The sequence below is a fragment of the Odocoileus virginianus genome, chromosome 15 (assembly GCF_023699985.2).
Source record: "Odocoileus virginianus isolate 20LAN1187 ecotype Illinois chromosome 15, Ovbor_1.2, whole genome shotgun sequence".
Classification (NCBI taxonomy): Eukaryota; Metazoa; Chordata; class Mammalia; order Artiodactyla; family Cervidae; genus Odocoileus; species Odocoileus virginianus.
In genome coordinates, this window is record NC_069688.1 from 11,706,824 (window position 1) to 11,728,738 (window position 21,915).

At 41.0% G+C, this 21,915-nt stretch overlaps 1 long non-coding RNA gene across 5 annotated transcripts in view; it reads right to left on the reverse strand.

Moving 5' to 3' along the window:
* LOC110130084 (uncharacterized) overlaps window positions 1-21,915 on the reverse strand; it is a 230,881-nt gene that overhangs the window by 178,688 nt on the left and 30,278 nt on the right. For all 5 annotated transcript variants that reach the window (XR_011491402.1, XR_011491401.1, XR_002311722.2 and 2 more), the window contains exon 3: window positions 6,345-6,473. This is a non-coding gene — a long non-coding RNA (uncharacterized lncRNA). The remainder of the gene's footprint in view (window positions 1-6,344; window positions 6,474-21,915) is intronic.

The window sequence follows — 21,915 nt, forward strand, 5'->3', positions numbered from 1 at the left end:
GCCTCCTACAGATTTTAATTTCTAACAAAGTGAATACCAGTCTCTAATATATTTAAAGAAAAATCTCTTTGGGACCTTTTACCTAAGTGTAAAGGGGCCTTGAAGCTGAAAAGGGAGAAAAACCACTGGGTTTATCCCCAGCCATGACTGGTCCATTTCTTGCTCTGACCTCACAGGGCATCACTGTGATGAAACTCACAAAAACCCTTTATAAGACCCCAGCTGGTGCAGGTTTTTGTCCACAGAGCCCAGGAAGCTGATTTTGGTGACCTGACGGCTGGACCTATAGCTAGTGAGCTTTTTTCCGTGTTTTTGCCATTTTGTTGATTTTTTTCCCCTTTTCTCTTTTTTTATTTTTCTCTTTTTTTCTTTGTCTTTTGCTCATTTTTAAAATTTGTGTCTTATCGTTTTTTTGTTTTAGTTTTAATTTCTCCTCCTCATTTTTTGTTTTTTTCCCATTTTTTCCCTTACTTCTTTTTCTCATTTTATCTTCTTCTTATTATTATTTTAGTTAGTGTTGCTAGTATTAGTATAGAGAGTATCATTGATATAGTTACCATAGTTGGTATAGCTAATAGTTTGTTAGCATAGTATAGTTAGTGTTAGCACTGTTAGTATTCTCGGTATAGTTAGTGTAGTAGGTATAGCTAACAGTTTCCTAGCATAGTTAATATTAGCACTGTGACTATAGTTGTTAGCATTAGAATAGTTGCATAGCACTGTTAGCATACGCAGTATTGTTAGAACAGTTAGCATTCTTAGTGAGGGCTTAGTGGTAGTATAGTTAGTGGTAGAGTTAGTATAGTTAGGGATGCAGGGCTTCATAGCCATCTCCACTAACAAGATGGCTCGTATCAAAAATTATGAGATCCTTCACACAATTGGTGAAGGCCAATTCGGCAAAGTGAAATTGGCCCGGCATGTTCTGACCAAGGGAATGGTAGCCATCAAGGTCGTTGAAAAGACACATCAGAACTTCTCCCACCTCCAGAAACTGTTTCGAGAGGTTAACAGTATGAGAATGGTAAGCCACCCGAATATCGTGAAACTCCTGGAGGTCATCGATACACCAGACTCTCTCTTCATAGTAATGGAGTACCTCAGTGGGGGAGACTTATTCACCTACTTGGAGGCCCAAGGCTGCCTGACGGAGGGGGAGGCCCGAGGCGCGTTCCGCCAGCTGGTCTCGGCCCTGCAGCACTGCCGCCAGCGGGGCGTGGTGCACCGGGACGTGAAGCTGAGCAACCTTCTCCTTGATGCCAACAACAATATCAAGCTTTCAGACTTCGGCCTTAGCAACCAGTGGCACCCAGGAAAGAAGCTAGACACTTTCTGCGGCAGCCCTGCGTTCACAGCCCCAGAACTCTTCCTGAGGCTGCCTTACACAGGCCCAGAGGTGGATGTGTGGAGCCTCGGCGTCGTCCTGTATACCATGGTAACTGGATCCCTCCCCTTCAGGGGACGAGATTTCTGGGAGCTGCGGCAGTGCATCCTCAGAGGGCAGTACCATGTGCCCAAACACCTATCAAGTGAAATAATGAATTTAATACAGAGGATGCTAACACTCAACCCTACCAATAGAGGGACTTTAGATGATGTTTGGCAGCATCCATGGGTGAACATGGGCCAGGAGGACCCACTCCCGCCAGCCTGTGAAGAGTACCCTGGGGTGACATCGGAGATGGTACTGGGCTGGTGCAGGGCCCAGAATCAGGGCTGGCTTACAAGCAGTGGCAGTGACACGGATGAACCCAAGGTGGGGGCCCGCACCATCATTGCGAGGCCAGCCATTTCCTCCGACCTCAGCAGCCAAGAACATACGCCTCCCGCCAGCCCTGAAGTGTCCATGCTTATTCCCGACTGGCTTTGGGATACCATTCAGCAGCAGGAGAACCAGGAGTCAAGGGAAATGACCAGAGAGCCTGTCACTCCCCCACCCTGCCCGGAAGCGAGGACCGTCACCCCCAGCTCAGCCCCCTCCACTCACGACACCCGTGATGACAGCATCGCCCGAGCCACCGATCACGCCGGTGACCGCCACGACACGTGCGGGGCCAGGCTCACCAGTTACACCTGTGATACCAGTGTTACGCGGGACACCAGAGACGCCTGTGACACCAGCAGCGCCTGCGACAGCTGCGATACCAGTGGTGCCAGCTTCACCTGTGACGCCTGCAGCACCTGTGAGACCAGCTTCGCCTGTGATACCAGCCTCAGCCATGACGCCCTAAGCAACCAGGACAGCACTGGGGCCTGCAGCACAGAAGACGCCCGTGGATCCCGCGATACCTGCGGCGCCAGTGTCGCCAGTGACACCTGTCTCGCCAGTGACACCAGTGGTGCCCACGGCACCCACGATCCTCATGCTACCGTCACCCGGGACACCAGGGGCACCTGTGACGCCTGCAGCACCCATGACGTCAGCGGTGAAGTCCCAGAAGGGACCCACTGCCCCCCAGATGTGCCTGATGCGGGAAGCTCCACCCTTGTTGGGCAGCCCGAGAATATGTCCACAGTCACTCCCTCTGGCCTCACCCAGAAAAAGACGGGGGTGGCTGGGAGAATATGGAGAGGTATATTTAAATACCTTTGCTGTGGGCTGCCCAGCAAGAGGGGTAAAAATAAAGTGAGCCCAGAAACACCCAGTGGATGACCTGCCAAGCCCTCTGGGACCTCAGCATATTCCCACCTGGATGATGGGACTCAAACCGAGCACCTCCACCCCTTCAGGAAGCCTCCTGTCCAGAACCCTGGCCAGCACAGAGGATGCTCTGGAGGGGCCTGGGCGACCAGAAGAGGCGCCACCCTGGCCTGGCTGCCCCTCCTCCCCTGCTGGGTGAAACTTCAGAGACTGGACTGTCCCCTGGGGCATGTCCCCATCCCCCACACTTCTGTCTTCCATGTGGTGGGGGAGGGGATATTTATTGCCAACACTTTGGTTCTTCCCTTGGTTCAATCTTATTAAACTTCATGCTCCAGAAAGATGTATTGCACTGTTTTGCATTCTCTCTGGTTAGAGTAGTGTGTAGTCATGTAGTACTTGGCGTTAATGACCTAAGAATTAGCACAATCATCCCCAAGAGCAACAGTTGCTGCACTTCAGGGCAGAAATACAGAAAGAGTGTATTATCCCCCTGCACTGACATTATCTAATATTTCAGAAGGGGCAGAGGAAACTTTTGGTCCCTGCAGCTAGGGCTAATAGAACCAGGATGTCTAAGATAGGATAATAAGTCCTGTGAACCAGCCAGTGTGCGGTGTGGTCAGGTCCCTGTGTGGATGACTTTCCTGAGATAGGGATTGGGAATCTCTATATTTTTATATGTTCAGACTAAATGCCAAGTAAGGGGAGTCTGTGGGCAAGCATGAGGCCTGATGGCTCAGATGGTAAAGAATCTTCCTGCAATGCAGGAGACCTTGATTCGATCCATGGGTGTGAAAATCCCCTGGAGAAGGGAATGGCGGCGAGCCACTCCAGTATTCTTACCTGGGGAATTCCATGGACAGGGGAGCCTGTTGGGCTACAGTCCACTGGGTTGCAAAGAGTTGGACATGACTGAGTGACTAACACATTATTCTGTTTACTAATTTTAAATGTAGTTATTACTACTGGAATATTAGGAAATCACAATTTTAATCTTTGCATAAATGTATGATTCTCAGAACCAGATCAGAATACTTTTAATACTATTTCTCTTTGGGAAACTAAATGCCTCTTCCTAATCCTGAGGATGAATTTTTAGTTAAGGTGCTCACTATTTCTGTGAGGAAAGTGTGTGTGAGTGTGTGTGTGTGTGTGTAAGCATGCTCACAGAATGTTTTCAGTAGTTGTTTCCAAAGAGTAGGTGAGGTGAGCCCTGTCATTTCAGATGTCATTTGATATGGCCCAGTGTGGGTTCTCTCAGCTCCATGTGGATTGCACAGATGAGAGGCAGAGCAGCATGTAAGTGAGTTGCTTTCTTCAGTGTTAAAGGCTATTGTCTGTATTTGCTCAGTCATGTCTGATTCTTTGCTACCCCATGGCCTTTAGCCCGTGGGAGTCCACCAGGCTCCTCTGTCCATGGACATTTTCAGGCAAGAATACTGGAGCAGGTTTCCATTTCCTTCTCCAGGGGTCTCCCCTACCCAGGGCTCAAACCCGTGTCTCTGCGTCTCTTGCATTGGTAGGTGTATTCTCTGCCGCTGGCCCCACCTGGGAAGCCCCTTAAAGGCGATTATTGTTGACCTAAAAAGGACACTATTTGCCATCATGACTATTGTAAAAGGCATTCATTGATTCCATCAACAATTAACAAATAGTTAGCCCAGGTCACATGCCAGATAACTATTTCTGTTCTAGGGATTCAGAGATAATTAAGGCCTGGACTTTAGTCATATGGGACCACCAAGGTTTTGAGATTAGTTGGGGAAGTATATTTAGGTTAAAAGGTTGTTGCCCTGCTGCGCTGTGGCTAGGTGTTTGCACGTAATTCTCTAGCCCCACTGCTTACACAGTGTTCACTGAAGGCACAGAATACACTGAGAGTAAAGTGGACCGGGTACTAGGAGCCCAGCACCTCTTCCAAGCGCTCTGTTCCCCCGGGCGCTCTGGGGAATTAATTCACTCCCCACTAGTAGCCCAGTCTCTATGACTCCTGCAGAGCAGGGCTGGGAGCTTCTCATTCAGACACACACATGCTGTTTTCATAGTTATGTGGTCAGAGTGACTAATTTATCAAAAGTACGTTTCTAAAGCCTGGTGGAATAGCATCTATGAGCTGATACACACTAAAATTGATACATTTTTTCTATTAAAAAGTACCAAAAATAATCTGGGAGGTCTTTAAAAGTCATTCAGTTTATTCCCACTTATTCCATTGCTATGCATGAGGACTACGCTAAGAGTTTTACATAGGTGATTTTAATTTACAACAATTTTGTGAGATTTTTATTATCTCCAGATGGGGAAATAGAAGCATAGATAACTAATTTGCCCAAAAGACAAAGAGAAAATAACAGAATCAGGATTTAAATTTAAGTGTGTCTAATTCTAAAGTCCACAGTTTAAAAAAGAAAAAATTTCTCTACGCTGTCTATTTTGATTCTATATACACACATATGTATGCAGTATTAGAAGCTGTCATTCATCATCTGAATTTTAGGACCACTTAAAGAATATCTGATCTTGAGTCTAAAATATAAATCCTGTCTATAAAGATTTTGATTTGTCTTCAGACATATAGCAAGCATCTACTGAGCAAGTATTTGACATTGTGTGTACATACATGCATGCACTTGTGCACATGCGTATGGATGCAGCCATCATAGAGCAACTGTGCAGCCAGAGACACAGAAGACAGGATAAGACTTTTTTGTATTGCAGAAATATCATCCAGATTTTCAGGCATCCCCTATGTTGGACTTTGCAGATTATCAAGATTACTTGTTAGTCTTATTGGTCATGCTTTCCATGTTCCACAAACAGTGGTATAATATTCTACATTTTGTGGAAAACAAAGGATGAGATACACAGACACACATACACACATATGTAATGTTTTTTCCCATGATTTATGCACATATAGACTATCTGTAAGTTTACTTAAAAAACTCATAAGCAAAAAAAAAAAAAACAAAAGCAAAAACTCATAAGCATGGTTGCCAAGAAGCTAAGTGCCAAAGGTGGGAAGAGAATAACCATGCATTATGTTCTCTTTTCTAATATTTAAACCTTTTAATCACAGATATGGATTCTTTATTCAAAACAATAAACTATTAAACATAGAAACAAACAAAGATAAAAACAAACTATGTTCCTGTGTCCATTTTACCCTTTGATGTTTCTATATTGATTCCTGTGAGTGAAAGTTTGATTCTGAATGTGATTTACTCTGAGAGCATTTATGATATGGTTGGAGGCTGTTTATAGTTCAGTGGAGAGAAGCGGACTGATGGAAGACTGTTGGAGGTGGGGAGGATGGAAATACTCCAGAGGAGGAAAATTCCTCCAGCCTCAGCCAGGAAACGCCTGGGAGTGATGTGTCAGTAATTCCAATAAATTGGTTAAGAAATAAACTGGACTCTTCATCTTGATACCTGACTGAAGTGGGAGTATCTAGGAGTATTAGGAGATTTGAACTGAATTTAGAGAACTTTTTTTTTTTTTTTTTTGAAGATACGATGACTATACACACCAGAAACTTGTCTCTGGACTGACCCATGGACATATAACTGAGATGCAGACTTTAAAAGGACTAGCTGACTTTGTTCAGTACTTGCATGTAGCGGGACAGTTAAGTTGTCATTTTGCTGGTCTCATCTCATTTAACCTTTAAACAATCATATCAAGTAATATCCCATTTTACCTGTGCAGAAATTAGGACCCCAGAGTTAGGGGTTGATCAGTTGGCCCAAGATGTCACAGATGATATGCTGAGGTCACAATATGGCACCGAGGACTCTGATTCCAAACCCTGGGCTCTACCGAATGCTGCCTGGAAGAAAAGAAGCCAGGGCTTACTTATCCACAAGAAACTGGCAAATAATTATTCTAAGGTAGTGGCTGTCAGACAATGGCTGCATGAGAATCTCCTGCAGAGCTTTGTAAAGCACTTATTGCTAACCCCCATGTTAAGGAAGTTAAGTAGGTAGTCCTGTTTAGGCTTCAGAGACAAGGCAGAACAGGCCTCTGAACTTGCTTCTGACCTGCCTGGACACTGCCCTGACTATGAGTGACTGCCTGCTGTGAGCGCAGGACTGGCAGCCGCATAGATAAGATGGGGATGAATCTTGAGATTGTTGCGCCCCTGCAGGGGGGGCTGGCCAACCAAGCCCCAGTCTTGACAGCATTCGAAGTTGTACAAGACAAGTAGCATTAACATGAACCCAGGCTTACAATTTGCTCACAGATTGATGATATCAGTTTGGGTCCTGGGATCATAAGCAGGAAGCCCTGAACTACAGTCTTGGAAGTCTTACCCACTGAGCAGTCTCGCTGCCTGGGACCTCTTCCCAGTTGGTACTCCAAATGTGCTGTGACACAGGGCTTCCCAGCGCTGTTTAAGTCTGGATGTCGAAACCAATGTGGTGATGTATCCTCGGCTGTTTCTATTTCTATCTTCTTTTAATGTTAGTATATTGAAAGTAAGCTCTGTAATTCTCTAATAATTATTTGTATTATTTATTAGCATAGAATGAGTGGCTTATTTTGTTAACAAAGTCTTTGAACCTGAGATGAAAATGAAAACTTTCCGGCAAAACATTACTTGGTTGGTGCTGTCAGCAGGATTTGTGAAACAAAATGCCACTCTACTAAGAGATTAAGATTGATGAAGTTTTTTTTATTCCCAGATGGGAAGATTCACCTTATTGCTCATTAGCTAACACAAGGGATGGAGTCACTGGATTGTGTGAGAATTGGAACTTTACATTAAGGTGGGCCAAACCTTTAAAAGTTATTGAATGTTTGTGGTTCATACTGATTGAGAAGGGCTAAGAATGTGCCGTGCTGGATGAGAGGCTTGATCCTCCTTTCTGCCTCCTGTAAGGTACATGAAGCTCACTTAAAATTGTCCAGAGAGAAATTACAATTGGAAAAAGAATTATGTGATCCGTGAGGATGGTTGTCCATGTTACCATGCTGAAATTATATTTTAACTGATTAAGTCTTCATTTTCTTTTAAGTCAGCTCTTCCTTGAGCTAGCCCCCAGCCCTAACTCCCCTCTCTCTCTCCTTTCTTTGTCCACTTGCTATCTTGCTGCTGCCTTATCTGCCCCCCTTACCCCTCTGTCTCCCTCTATCCGCTAATTGCTTTCTAGCTTCCCCTATTTCTCAGGGGAGAGGGGGAACCTAGGTTCCCCAACTCCTTCCCCCACTCTAGCAAGTTTCTTTTCTGCCTCTGTTGTCAGAGACAATTTGAACACAATTTGGTCTATATTTTGGCTATAAAACTATGAATACAGAAAGGAAAGATGACTTTTTGAACATAGGATGGCCACAATATTCTTTAGATTCTGGAGCAAACTGATTGAAATGAAATTGCTTTTTTCCTTTGAAACTGGAAAACTTTTTGCATATGCAGTTAAAAACAGCTAGCTTGCTAAAAAGGCCTAACTAGAAAAAAGCTTCCAGTACTTTGCCTGGGCTTTCCAGATGGTGCTGGTGGTAGATAAGCTGTCTGCCAATACAGGAAACGCATTGAACCCATGTTCAATCCCTGGGTCAGGAAGAAGCCCTGGAGGAGGGCATGGCGCCCCACTCCAGTATTCTTGCCAGGAGAATTCCATGGACAGAGGAGCCTGGTGGGCTGCCTTTCATAGGGTCACAAAGACTTGGAGATGACTGACGTGACTCAGCACAGCATTCAGCCTTTGTCATGTCCTTAAAATGCACAGCCCAATTTGCCTGAGACCTCAGCCTAGTCTAAATTAGAATTTCAAGTCAAGGGGGATAAAAGAAGAGAGTCAGAGACGTTTTAAATCTCAAGTGGAAAACTAAGAGATCTCTGTCTGAATTTATGTATTGTGTCTCAGTGTGCATCTTTGTTTTGGGGTCACATTGCTGAAGTTAGTTTGTAAATGAGCTCTGATTCAATTGACTTAAAAGAAAGTGTTTACAAATCAAACAGTTACAAGAGAAATTAACCTAAATGAATTTTAGGTTCACGTGAACTAGAAATATCTGTTTGCTAATGTAATTAAGACATGTCTTGAGTCATCAATATTGTAATACTTTCATTGTGCCTAGGTTTAATGTAAACTAAATTTGTCAACAAGGAAAGTAACTCGAGTGAAGAAACTTTAAAAAAGAAAAATATAAATGAGACAAGAGCTTTTAGATAAACTCTATTAAGAATAATTATACTTTAGGAATGTCTGTCTCAAATAGTCTCTCCAGGATGGGATACCTTGGATTTCTAGGGTTGTGCTAAACTAAGTGATGAAAGTTTATTGAATAGCTAGGTCATTTCCAAATAAAATAAGATTTGGAACCTTAATTACTGAACACTAACCTCCTCTTGGGGCTTCCGAGGTGGCACTAGCAGTAAAGAACCTGCCTGACAGTGCAGGAGGAGCAGGAATGCTAGGGTTCGATCGCTGGGTCAGTAAGGTCCCCTGGAGGAGGAAATGGCAGCCCAGTCCAATATTCTTGCCTGGGAAATCCCATGGACAGAGGAGCCTGGCGGGCTACAGTCCATGAGGTCTCAAAGAGTCAGACATGACTGAAACGATTTAGCATGCATGATGATGTAACTTCCTCTTACAGAGAAACTAAAGAGATTTTGGACAATTAATGAATATGTTTGGTGCCATCCTGAGATGTTCTCTATAAGAAAGCAAATGTTTTTAGAAATTATCACTGGCATTTATGTTCACCAGTCTATAGAATACAACCAGTTCATGGTTGCTTAAGAAAAGATAATGTGTGTTTTTAGTAAAAAACAAAACAAAAACGGTATGAGAAATATCATTCCATTTTATTAAGAAAAAAGAAAGTAGGTCTGACTTACAGGTGGCTGTTTCTAAATGAGCAAAGTGATTAAAAAAAACAAAACTAGAGAGAAACAGGTTTTATGGAAAGTGGATCCCAAAAAAGAGTTTAGTGCATAATACAAGTTTTGTTGAGATGTCAAACTGCCTTTGATAATGGATTTTAAGTCTCTTTAAGCCTAAAGTGATCTATTCTATGTTTACTTTGAAATCTTTTGTTGACTTTGGCTAAGTGAATAACTGTTGTTTCATAGTGACCTAAATGATCCTATCTGACTAAGTATTATAACACCTTTTGATATTTTGACAAAACTTCCTAAAATTAAATTCTAATATAGTTCTTGACCTCTAGCTGACTTTGGGGTACTTCAGAGGGTCCCTGAGACATCCCAAAGAGAGATATTAAACTACATGTGTTCATTTGACATATTAAATTACATGGGAAGTATTGTTGGAGTAGTGATAAATCTTCTCAGGTTAAACGCTATGGTTGATGTTACTCATATGGATATGCTAAAAATTATGCATATAATTTATAAACATCTGATATATCCTGATAAAATGTTGTCAATTATAATTCCAGTTGTCATATAATAGTGTTGCATGTCACAGTAATGACCAGGTTGCTTTGTCAATTGCAATATAATCAGATTTTAAAAATGCCTTCTGTGGTTTTCCTCTGATACCTTTGAAAGAACACTATTACTTTTTTTAAGATTTATGGAAAAGTCTTTCAAAGATTAACCAGATAAAATTTTATTACTCACAGTGAGCTGGTACCAGACAGGAATTTGGTTTTCTCTCTCTGTTAAGAGAACGTTTTCTTAGAATGCAGCTTTTGATCACAGGTTGTGAATTTCTTTGCCTTGAAGTGATTTGTTTGTTTTTAAAATCTTTTGTTACTTTGGTAAAGTAAATGTGCCTTATTTCACAATGATCTATGAAGATTATGGTACATGTAGATAAAGCTCATTCTGCTTCTACAGAATTAACCCCTCACTGTCAAATTGTTGCTATCTTGATGTCCTAAAAACATGGCAATAGTCTATTCCTAATCTGGGGAATTTAAAACGGATAAGCAATAGCTGTAAATCAAACAGTCAGGGCTATGGGAAATCCAAGATGGCCACTTGGCTTTTCCCGGCTCTGTGACAAACCTCACTTTTATTTGATGGGATAAAGCCTTCCCTGGCTGCAAGGTTAATGCTCTCACAATGAAAAATGTTTATGTTTCACTAAACAGTAAATTCTAGTTTTGTTACTCACTTCTGAGATGCTTCCTTGTTAAGTTTTATTGTTAAAATTTTAGTTCAGTTATTAAAAGGACACTCTAACTTTGTTTCTAAAGTTTATATCAATAGTCAATCTTTGGATAAAGATCAGATATTCCATGATGTACAACCAGGAGATTAACACCTGGCTATAATCATTTAACTAAGTCAGATGACCCGGGGTATACTGGGCTATACCTAATGAAAGTTCTTGACTTAAATTCTCGCTTGTGACCTTACTAATAACTGGTATCTATATTATTGTCTATGTCACCTGTTGCAAAAAATTTTTATCTCTTACATTACTAAGTATGTGACTGAGCCACTGATAAAATATGAGATCAATGATTATAATAATGTAACTCTAGATATGAGAAGAAGCAACAAGAGGGAATATTTTCCTGGACCAAGAGGCTAGTAAGACAGGAATGGTCCAGAGACTTTTTCTATTCATAGGCCCTGGTCCAATAATAGCACATTGAGTGGCCTATCAATGGAATGTTCACTAGACCTGGGAATGAGCCTTTCCAGCATCATGGAACATGATGGCCATGAAATGCCCCCAAAACATGATCAAGTCTATAGATATGAAGGGGCCCTGCTGACTGGAGACTGGCACTTGCAGACTGCCTCTGCAAAGATTAAATAATGGCCACTACAGCTGCTGAACTTCAACACCCCCTGAAAGAATTTCAGGGTAGATAGCAGAAATTAGGCACTCACTCTGTGCTCTAGGAAAAATGGGAAAAACAGGCCTTCAGATAGGTGTTTTCAGGTAAAGATTTTCTTTTTTTTTTCTGAACCCAGACTCTTGCATCTTCTCGTATCTAGAGAAACACTAACATCATGGGCCAGTGTCTGGTCCTGGTTCTCCTGGCTAGCTTTTATTCTAGGCACCTTGACAGCTCTTCTACTTGTATGCCTCTCTAACCCTCTCGTTAAGTTTGTTGTTTGAGAATGAAGCAAATGGATCTCCACATGGTTATACAATAATGTCACCTGGCCAACACCCAAGACAACTTCACCTGCCCTACCATTGGTCAGTAGAAACATAAAATCATAGACTCTTGCAACGGTGATTAAATTATCTAGGCTTTGGTAACTGCACCCATTTACTGACAGACTGTGACAGGACTATGAAAGGACCAACTTCTCGAGTTTGCAAACCCCACTTATTGGAGCACTCCATCAATTACTGTGAATGGACTGTTTTCCCTAAAACCTACAATATGTTCTACATTGTTATTTATAGAAATTACTAAGACTGCTCATGTTATTTTGCCTTGTTCCTATGCTCTTTGGCCTAAACAATCCTGGGGCTGTTAGGGAAATTAAATAAATGGTCTTTCTTAGGCTTCAGAGACAAAGAAAGTAGGCCTCTGACCTTGCTTCTAACCTGCCTGGACACTGCCCTGACTGTGAGTGACCAGGAGTGACTGCCTGCTGTGAGTGCATGACTTGCAAACCATAGATAAGATGGGAGATGAATCTTGAGATGGTTGAACCCCTGGAGGGGGCCTGGCCAACCAAGTCCCAGGCTTGACAACATTCCAAGTTGTACAAGACAAAACAAATAGCATTAACATGAACCCAAGCTTGCAATTTGCTCACAGATTGATGATGATATCTATCTGCATCCTGGGATTAATAGTGAGACTCTGAACTGCAATCTTTGAGGTCTCACACACAGACCAGACATGCTGCCTGGGACCTTTCCCTAAATGGGACTCCAGATGTGCTGTGACATGGGACTTCTCAGCGCTATTTAAGCCTGCATGTTGAATCCAATTTGGTGATGTATCTTCTGCTATTTCTATGTCTCTTTTCTTTTAATGTTAGTATATTGAAAGTAAGCTCTATAATTCTCTAATAAGTATTTGTATTATTTATTTGTATAAAATGAGCGGCTTATTTTGTTAACAAATCCTTTGAACCTGAGATGAAAGTGAAAACTTTTGGCAAAATACCCCACCACCATGGTTTGGATTCAGTAGGTTTGGGCCAGCCTGGGAATTCACGTTTCTAACAAGTTCTCCAGAGAGACTGATGCTTTGGTCTGGGGCCTCCACTTTGAGAGCTAGTGCCATAAAGTAAAGAGATTAGGGGCTCTTAAGCTTTTTTTGGTGGTTTTAGGATCACATATGGGAACATGGCAATTACACGCTCTTTGTATTTCTTGTATGTGTGTTTTACTTATTTATTTGGACTTTAATAAAATACTTTTTGGAAGCATCCACTATCATGTATTTTAAGAAGGAAAATGGAAATGACTTTGTGTCTTCTGGCAAATCAGAGAGTAAAGGGGGGTCAGGCACCTTAAGGTGTGGAGTTCAGAAGCAGCCAGAGGACTCCCCAGAGGAAAAGCCCAATCACTAGTCAGGACGCTTCTGGCCACAAGTGACAAAAATCTAACTTAAATCACTGTATTTGGCTTTGTATAACTGAAACTCACTCTACACAGTGGTCTTGGAACCAAGTTTCTGATTATGTTGTACAGTAATGAAACCATTTACCACAGATTGGGACTTGAACCCATATCCTGGGACTTGAAGCCAGCCAAAACCCAGTTTGGGACTCGAACCCACATGGCTGGAACTCAAATCCAGTCACAACCCATGGTACTTGGTTTCTGGATCTAATGAAGCTCAGCTTCTTGATGTCTCATCACAGAAAGAATTCAGTGAGAGACAAAGTGATAGGTAAGAAGTGGATTTATTCAGATTTAGAGAGAAACACACTCCACAGACAGAATGGTTTTTATAGGCTGGGTAATTTCACATGCTAATGAATGGGAGGGTTATTCCAACTATTTTGGGGAAGGTGTGAAGATTTCCAGGATTTGGGCCACCACCCACCCTTTGGTCTTTTAACACTGCCTTGGAACTGTCAGGGCACCTCTGGATGTGTCATTTCACTTGCTGATTGAGGATCAAGGTCTAGTCTTGCCTGTCATATTGGTCCAATTTAATTCTAACTGGTTCATGTTGTGCCCCTGGGGTATGTCATTCTTTGAGAAATTGTGCTCTGCCACTTTCCCTCCTGTTACAGTAACACTTTTGGAGTTAGATGGTCACTGGCGTTGCTTTAGAAGCTCAATAATGTCAGATCTGATGTCTCTTTTATATTTTCCTCATGGCTCATTTACTCATTTTCCCCCCTTCAATCAATCAAAGTGGCTGCTGCAACCCCAGTCATCACATCTGTGTTCTAGTAAGAAAGAAGGTAGAAAGTGGAAGAGGTATGGTCTGTCTCATTGATTGTTCATATCCTTCTCTAAGGCTTCAACTGTGTCATATGATCATATCTACAGAAAGAGAGGTGGATGGAGTGAGTAGTTACTTAGGTACATTGCTTCCCTACACAAAATGAAGATTTTGTAGTCAAAGGAAAAGGAGTGATTGGCCATTAGGAAGGCACTTAATCCTACACAGCAAATTGGACAAAATGGGGAATATATTGCCTTTATGAGAAAGGCAAGGATAGAGTACCTTCAAGAAGGCTGTATGAGCCAGCTTTGTCTTCATAACAAGCCACTTCAAAACCTAGTGACTTTTACTTTAAATTCAGACAAATGATGATGAATCTGTGGATTGGTGACTTGGGCTGGGCTCATCTGGGAAACTCGTCTCTGCTCCATGTGGTATCACCTGGGTGTAGTGTTACTGCTGTGACCTTAGCTAGATGGCTGGGATGTTTGGGATACCTGGGCTTTTTCTTTTGCCTTCCATCATGGCGTGACTGGGACCAAATGGTTTATGATGATATTTTTCATGTCTGGCAACTGTTGCTGACTTTTGGCTGGGTCATCTATCTCCAGCAGGCTGGAGACCAAGTTCTGAAAGCAGCAAGAGAAAATGTAGGTCCCAGTGTGTAAGTGCTTTTCAAACCTGTGCTTGCATTGCATTTGCTGATGGCCTATGGCCAAAGCAAGTCACTTGGCCAAGACCCAGCTAAGTTAATGCAGAAGGGGATTGTGCAAGGCTGTGTGTCCCAGGAGGCATGGCTTATTGGGGGCCATTATGTATCAATCTACCAAATATACCCTAGACCAAGGACAGGAATGTCTCCTTATCATGTCTTTGCCTTTCTCTGCAGGTCACCTTCATTCCTTTACACAAACACTTGCCCATATCTGGAGTCCAGGGATCACTTCCTCAGCTTCCCACTCAAAGGGAACAGATGTTTCTTCTTTAATTGTATTCTGAAAATCACTGGGAAGAACTTTGATTGGCCTGCTGTGGGTCAGATGCTAACCCCGGGGTTAAGCAATTGGGATATGATCACTGGTGGTTCCCAACGGAGCCTCATATTTGGCCAGAGGTTGCAGAAGGGACAATTTTAAGAGACATCATTCTAAGAGATCCTTTCTGGAATAATGGAGATATACTGACCAGAAAAGACAAATAGATGTGAGATGTTGGGAGGAACCATCGAACAGAAAACCTCACATGCTCTCTTTCTGGATTTTTTAAAAAATATTTGTTTTGTTAGTTGATTGAGAGAGTCTGGATTTATAATAAGAACTTAAGCTAATTTAAAAATCAATTTTATTATTCTCCAAAACTTTAGCTTATTAAAGCAATCTACATGTTTTCCTTATTTTCTTTGGAAAAATTCAGATTAACATCCACCATTGGCCCCCACAGGAAGCTTTCTGAGTGTTCTTTGTGGCAAACATACCACAGAGATTACATTATTTGCCACTCGCCCCTGTTTGCAGTTGTGTTGGGAAAAGAACACAGAAAGCTAAAGAATAAAGGCTTGCGTCCTTTAACTGGTACATCGGTCACATCACTGAGGATCTATTTTTTCCCTCCAATCGTGTAAGGAATTTAAGAGCATGCTAACGAGGTTCCAGATCGGGATCTGTGAATATATGGATTTCTGGCAAAGTGAAAATGCTGGTATCACCTTTCCAGCAGGGTGTCCCATGGAGGCATTCCAGATGAGTGTCGCCGAGGGTCTCAAGCATGAGGGGAGTGTAAGGGCGCCCTCTTGCTTTTTAACCAGATTGAGGGACGGTTAAGAGAGGCAACCACCGGAAGTGTTGGAGAGCAGAGGGATGCTGGCCTTTGGGGAACGCTCCCCAGTTTCCACAGATAGTGAGATTCCTGAAAGGCTTTGAGAGAGGCTTTGCTTGAAGCCATGGAGATGCTGGGTTTCTCGTGTCCCCACTGCGAGAGAGGGAGTTTGTTCCCAGTTCCCAGGGGCCTTAGCTGGTGCAGCCGTGGCTTTTTTCAGAAACTTTCTAGGCAAAACTCCTGCTCAGAAGCACTTCATTAATTGGTGGAACTTGCTCCTCACTGTCTCGGTGCCCTGCGGCGTTTCACAGGCTCCCCCCTTCTGCCCAGCAAACCTTTGCCTGTAATTGTGGTGTCACTACTTTTGGTTAACATGCTCTGGCTTGCCTTCAAGGGGTTGTTCAGTTCTCCTTTGGATTCTTTGCTGGCACTTAGGGTCTGTTTATCAGCAGGACTGCTGAGGAGTCTCTGGGCTGTGACTTTGAATATGAAAACAGTCTGGCTTCACATATACCCAGTTCAAAATTCATGCTCCCTTCTGTCTGTATTCCTTAGCCCTCTGGTCTCCACTACCCACTGGCCTATGTGTGGATTTCTTTTGAGTTTCCCCTGTAAGAGTTTTGCTTAATTTCTTGAATCTGTAGGTTTAAGTATTTTGCTAAAGACTTGGGGATTTTTTAAGCCATTATTTTCCCCAGTATTTTTAGCACCATCCCCCTTCTCTTCTAATTTTGGGGCTCAAGTGACCTTAATTTTAGGATTTTTACTTTTTACTTTTATTTTTGCCTTGCAGGTTCCTGTGACTCGGTTAATTTTTGTTCAATCTCCTTTCTCTTTGTTGTTTAGAGTGGATGAGTTCTATTGATCTATTTTTAGGTTCACTGACTATTTTCTCTGTCATCTCAGTGTCCATCTGGTGTGTATATATCTATGTATACATCTATGTATATATGGTTATTATACCTTATATTTCTAAAATTTCCATTCCTGTCTTTTTTATTTCTCTGCTGAGATTTCCTATTTTTCCAGTCTTTTAAAGAATATTTCCTATTGCTTGTTGTGGCATTTTTAAAAAGTCTTTGCCAGAAAATTATGATATCAGTGTATGTTACTTTGCTCAGTTTGCCCTAACAGAGTACTGTAGACTGGGTGGTTTAGACAATAGAACTTAATTTTCTCGAAGTTCTGGCTGCTGGACGTCCAAGGTTAAGGCACTAGCTAGAAGGTTTGGTGTCTCCCTGACTTACAGACAGCTGCGTTCCTGCTGTCTTACGTGGTCTTTCACATGGTACATGGGCATCCCTGGTGTCTGTGTGTGTGTGAATTTTCTCTTCTTATAAGGACACTGAGTAGATTGAATTAGAGCCAACCCCAATGGCTTATTTTAACTTAACCTCCTTTTTAAGGACTCTATCTCCAAATGTAGTCACATGTGGAGGTACTGGTTGTTGGGGCTTCAGTGCATGAATTTGGGGGGCACCCAATGCAGCTCATAACCCTGTGTCATCTTGAAGTCACTGTTTGTTGATGGTCTTTTCTTAGTGGATTGAGGATTTCCTGGGTCTTCATATGCTGAGTACTCTTCATATGTGCAGTAATGCTGCACATTTCACATGTTACATTGGGAGACTCTCGATCTCACTTAAATCCTGTCAAAACATAAATATTCTTGTTTTATCAGAGAAGTGACCTGGTTAGGTTCAGGCTACAAGTTCCAATCTGATAATTAGGATAGTGAAGAACAGAAAGAAGAAAGCTGTGAATGCTTGAGTCTCCTTAATGGGAAGAATAGAGGTCTGAGAAAAAACATAAATCGTATTATTCCTTGGTGACCATGTGGTGGCACTGGTGGCATGAGACAGCTTAGTGCTGTCGTTTCCAAAATAGGGTGTGTACATTCTAAGAATGTGCAAGATTGTCCCTTAAGGTGCCTGAAGAAAACATTTCGTTGTTGTTGTTTAGTCGCTGTCATGTCTGACTCCTTGTGACCCTGTGCACCATAGGCTGCCAGGCTCCTCTGTCCGTGGGATTTCCCAGGCAAGAACATTGGAGTGGGTTGCCATTTTCTTCTCCAGGGGCTCTTGCCCACCAAAGGATTGAGCTAGTGTCTCCTGTATTGGCACACGGATTATTTTTACCACTGAGCCACCAGGTATTAGAACTCCAATTTCTATTTAGTTTCTATCTTGAGAAAATAGAAATACACTATACTCTGCTAGTATTGAGTAGATTATTGATACTGGCTCCATCACTCAATAGCTAGGATGGATGATTCTGTGTCACTGGTCTGCAAGAGAAGTGGGAGCTCTGTAACTCAGAGTTGGTGATGGCTATCTCATTCTGAACATACAGTGACATGTTGTAGTTTACATGTTCTTGGTGAGATGAATTTATACACTATATTATTGATTATGATAAATGAACACTCTTTAAAATGTACAAGTGACTTAAAATATTTTCTGCAAAGAATCTACTGGTCAAGATGATCCTCATAATTTAAGTCAATAATAACAACAATGAAAAATGGAAGAAAAGCATGGCCCCTCTGGGTTTGAACTCCTTCTCAGATATGTTGTGAGCTAAAAACAATAGCTATTGGTGATATGTTATCTAGCAGCAATTTTTTTTGGACAAAATATGCCCGCTTAACCAATCTTTTTGAAATGAAAGTGACATTTTTCACAATAAATGAGAAAATAATGGCTTTTGGAAAAAAAAAAACAAACTCATGCTTTGGAGAAAGAATTTTGAAAGCATATGTAAAGAAATATTTCCATCACTATGGGATTTTGTTCCTGATTAAGACTGATTCATTTTACCTGTAAAACTCTCATATTTCAATGTTAATAATGTTTTGAAAGTGAATTTTCTAATTTCTTAAAAATTGTCCAAATGAATACTTCAGGTAGGTGTTAAGATCATCTGTAAAAGTATAAATATTAAATACTTTCTTTTAATTTGTAAAAAAAGAGATTAACATTATAGAGGATGCAAATGTATTGATCAAACGTAAGACTTATGGGAAAGTGGAAGTTGCTCAATCGTGTCTGACTCTTTGTGACCCCATGGACTTTACAGTCCATGGAATTCTCCAGGCCAAAATACTGGAGTGGGTAGCCTTTCCCTTCTCCAGGGCATCTTCCCAATCCAGGAGTCAAACCCGGGTCTCCCATATTCCAGGTGGATTCTTTACCAGCTGAGTCACAAGGGAAATCCAAGAATACTGGAGTGGGTAGCCTATCCCTTCTCCAGGGGATCTTCCCGACCGAGGAATTGAACTGGGGTCTCCTGCATTGCAGGCGGATTCTTTACCAACTGAGCTATCAGGGAAGCCCCAAGACTTGTATATGAATATACTTTTCCATAAGGACCTGTGTTTCTTTGTGAAGTATATTTTTCAACTAGACAGCCATTAAAATAAAAAACCAAAATAAATTTAGAACCAAGCCATCAAATCACTGTTTCACAAAGTTTTATATCCAGGCTTTAAAAAGCAGTGGCACATGTTCAATTATACTTTCTTGCTAAAATTAATTTTATTAGTAATAATTTTAGTTAAGACAGAAAAGTTTATATCATTAATCAGTACACTAAAATAAAACTTATTTAGCTCATATTTCTCATTTTATTTAAAGTTTATTTTTGTATATTTTCTTATAGACACAATCATAGTTAATTTTGGTGTTTTATACACTTTCTTGTGTACCAGATACTGTTACAAATGCTCTACTTATATTAATTAGTTTAACTCTCACAGCACCTAATATATATATATATATATATATATATATATATATATATATACTATTGTCCCCATTTAAAGAACTAGGAAGCTGAAGAACAGCTAGGACTAACTAAGATCCCACATACTGTGTGGCATTGCCAAAAAACAAAATCAAAATCACCCACATAAACAACAACAGCAACAAAAAAGGTTAATGGGGATGAATTTGGGTAGAATTAGAACAGGAAAAATTGAAGAAGTGAGGAGGCAAAAGAGAAGTTTGTTGTGCTCACCTGGGCATGAGTGGTAAGGGTCAGAATGAGGGAAACTTGAGGGAAGGAAAAAGGGAGTGCAGATGAAAGATAGCCTTCAAAAGAGAAGGGCTATCTTCTGTGTCAGCAGGGCTTGGACACATTAAATGACAGGTGAGCAAATGGAAGAAGACAGAATGACACCAGTATTTTCATTTAAGTTGGTGTGGTGTGTACGATGACATTGAGAAATGGGAAAGTAATATTTAGAAGGGCAATGATAGGTTTGACATTTTTATGTTGAATTTGAATTAATAGAGAAACATATTTAAGTAAAAATGTCCAGGGGCATTTGGAAATCTTCGATTGCTCTGGCCCAAGGATAGAGTTGAAAGTCATCTGCATGGAGGACAGAACTGAAGGAGGTCTTTATTATCCAGAGATATATAGTAAAAAGATCATTTAAATAGCTTCGTACAGAGCACCACTATATACCAGTATATAGTGGAAAAACATAAAAAGAAAAAAGTGATTACAGTTATTTGTATCCTATATTTAAAATAATTTATATCCCAATTCCAACTAGCCATTAATCCTTAGAATGAAAAAAGAATTTCTTCTTGTCGCTGTTTCCATATACCCAGTAAATCTGTGCACTAGTCTCTGAGAATCTGCACTCTGTTTTACTTTCTAAAAAACTGTATAAATGCAGACTTATTTTCTAGTCTTTTTGTCAACACCAAGTGTTTTTATTTAAAGAAATCACTGGTATATTGATTTGAGTTTTGTCTGGTCTTTTATGCACACATCTCACACATAGTAAAAAAGTCAGTCTTGGACTCTTCGACATGGAGTGAAACTTCAAAGACTTTTGGTAACCTATCTGAATACAAGATCCTTTTAGATTTTTATCATCGTTTCCCTTGAGTTATCTTCTTGATATTTTGAAAAATTGTGGTAGAAGACACATAATATAAAATACATTAATACCATCTCAGTTATTTTCAGCGGTGCAGTTCAGTAGTGTTAAGTACATTCACATTGTTATGCAAACAATATCCAGAAAGTCTTAGTCTTGCAAACTGAAACTCCATAACCATTCTCCTTGCCCTTGGTGCCTAGAAACCACATTGTGACATTTTCTTTTCTTTTCTTTTCCTCACTTTTTGACCACACATGTGGGATCTTAGTTACCTGACTAGGGTTTGAACCTGGGCTCTCTGTGGTGTAAATGCAGGGTCTTAACCACTGGACTGCTAGGGAAGTCCCCATTGCATTATATTTTCTGTTCTCAGAGTCTGAGTACCTAGATACTTGCTGCAAGTGTAATCAATCACACAGTATTTGTCTCTTTGTTACTGTTTTTAGTATAATGCCTTTTAGGTTTATGCAGGTTATAGCACATGTCAGAATTTCCTTTTTTATGGCTGAATACTATTCTTTTGTATGCATGCATCACGTTTTGTTTATCCATTCATATAATCAGTGGACATTTCAGTTGCTTTCACCTTTAGGCTTTTGTGGGTAGTGCTGTTAGGAACATGGGTTTACAAATGTCTCTTCATGACCATGTTTTCAACTCTTTTGAGAGTATACTCAAATGTAATTGGTAAACCAATCAGAAATTTAATTATTAATTTTTTGAGGGACACCATACTCTTCCATTGTGACTGCACTATTTTACATCCTATTAATAGTGCCAAAGGCACCTTCCTGATGGTCCAGTGGTTAAGAATCTGCCCGCCAATTCAGGGGACAAGGGTGCCACAAGGGTTCCCTGGTCAGAGAAGATTCCACATACTGCAGGGCAACTAAGGCCATGGGCCACAATGAAGACTCAGTTCAGTCATAAATAAATAAATATAAAATAGTGCACAAAGATTCCAATTTTTTTACATTCTTGTCAACAGTTGTTCCCTTTTTTTATGTCTTTTTATAATAGCCACTTTAATGTGGCTACTGTGTTTTTGATTTGCATTTCCCTAATGACTAGAGATATACATCTTTTCATGTGCTTATTGGCCATTCATATATCTTATTTGGAGAAATGTTTATTCAAATTCTTTACTCATTTTTGAATCAGATTGTTTATGTTTCTGTTGTTGTTGAAACCTAGAAATTTTCTGTATATTCTGAATTTTAACTCATTGTCAGATATATGGTTTGCAAATATTTCCTTC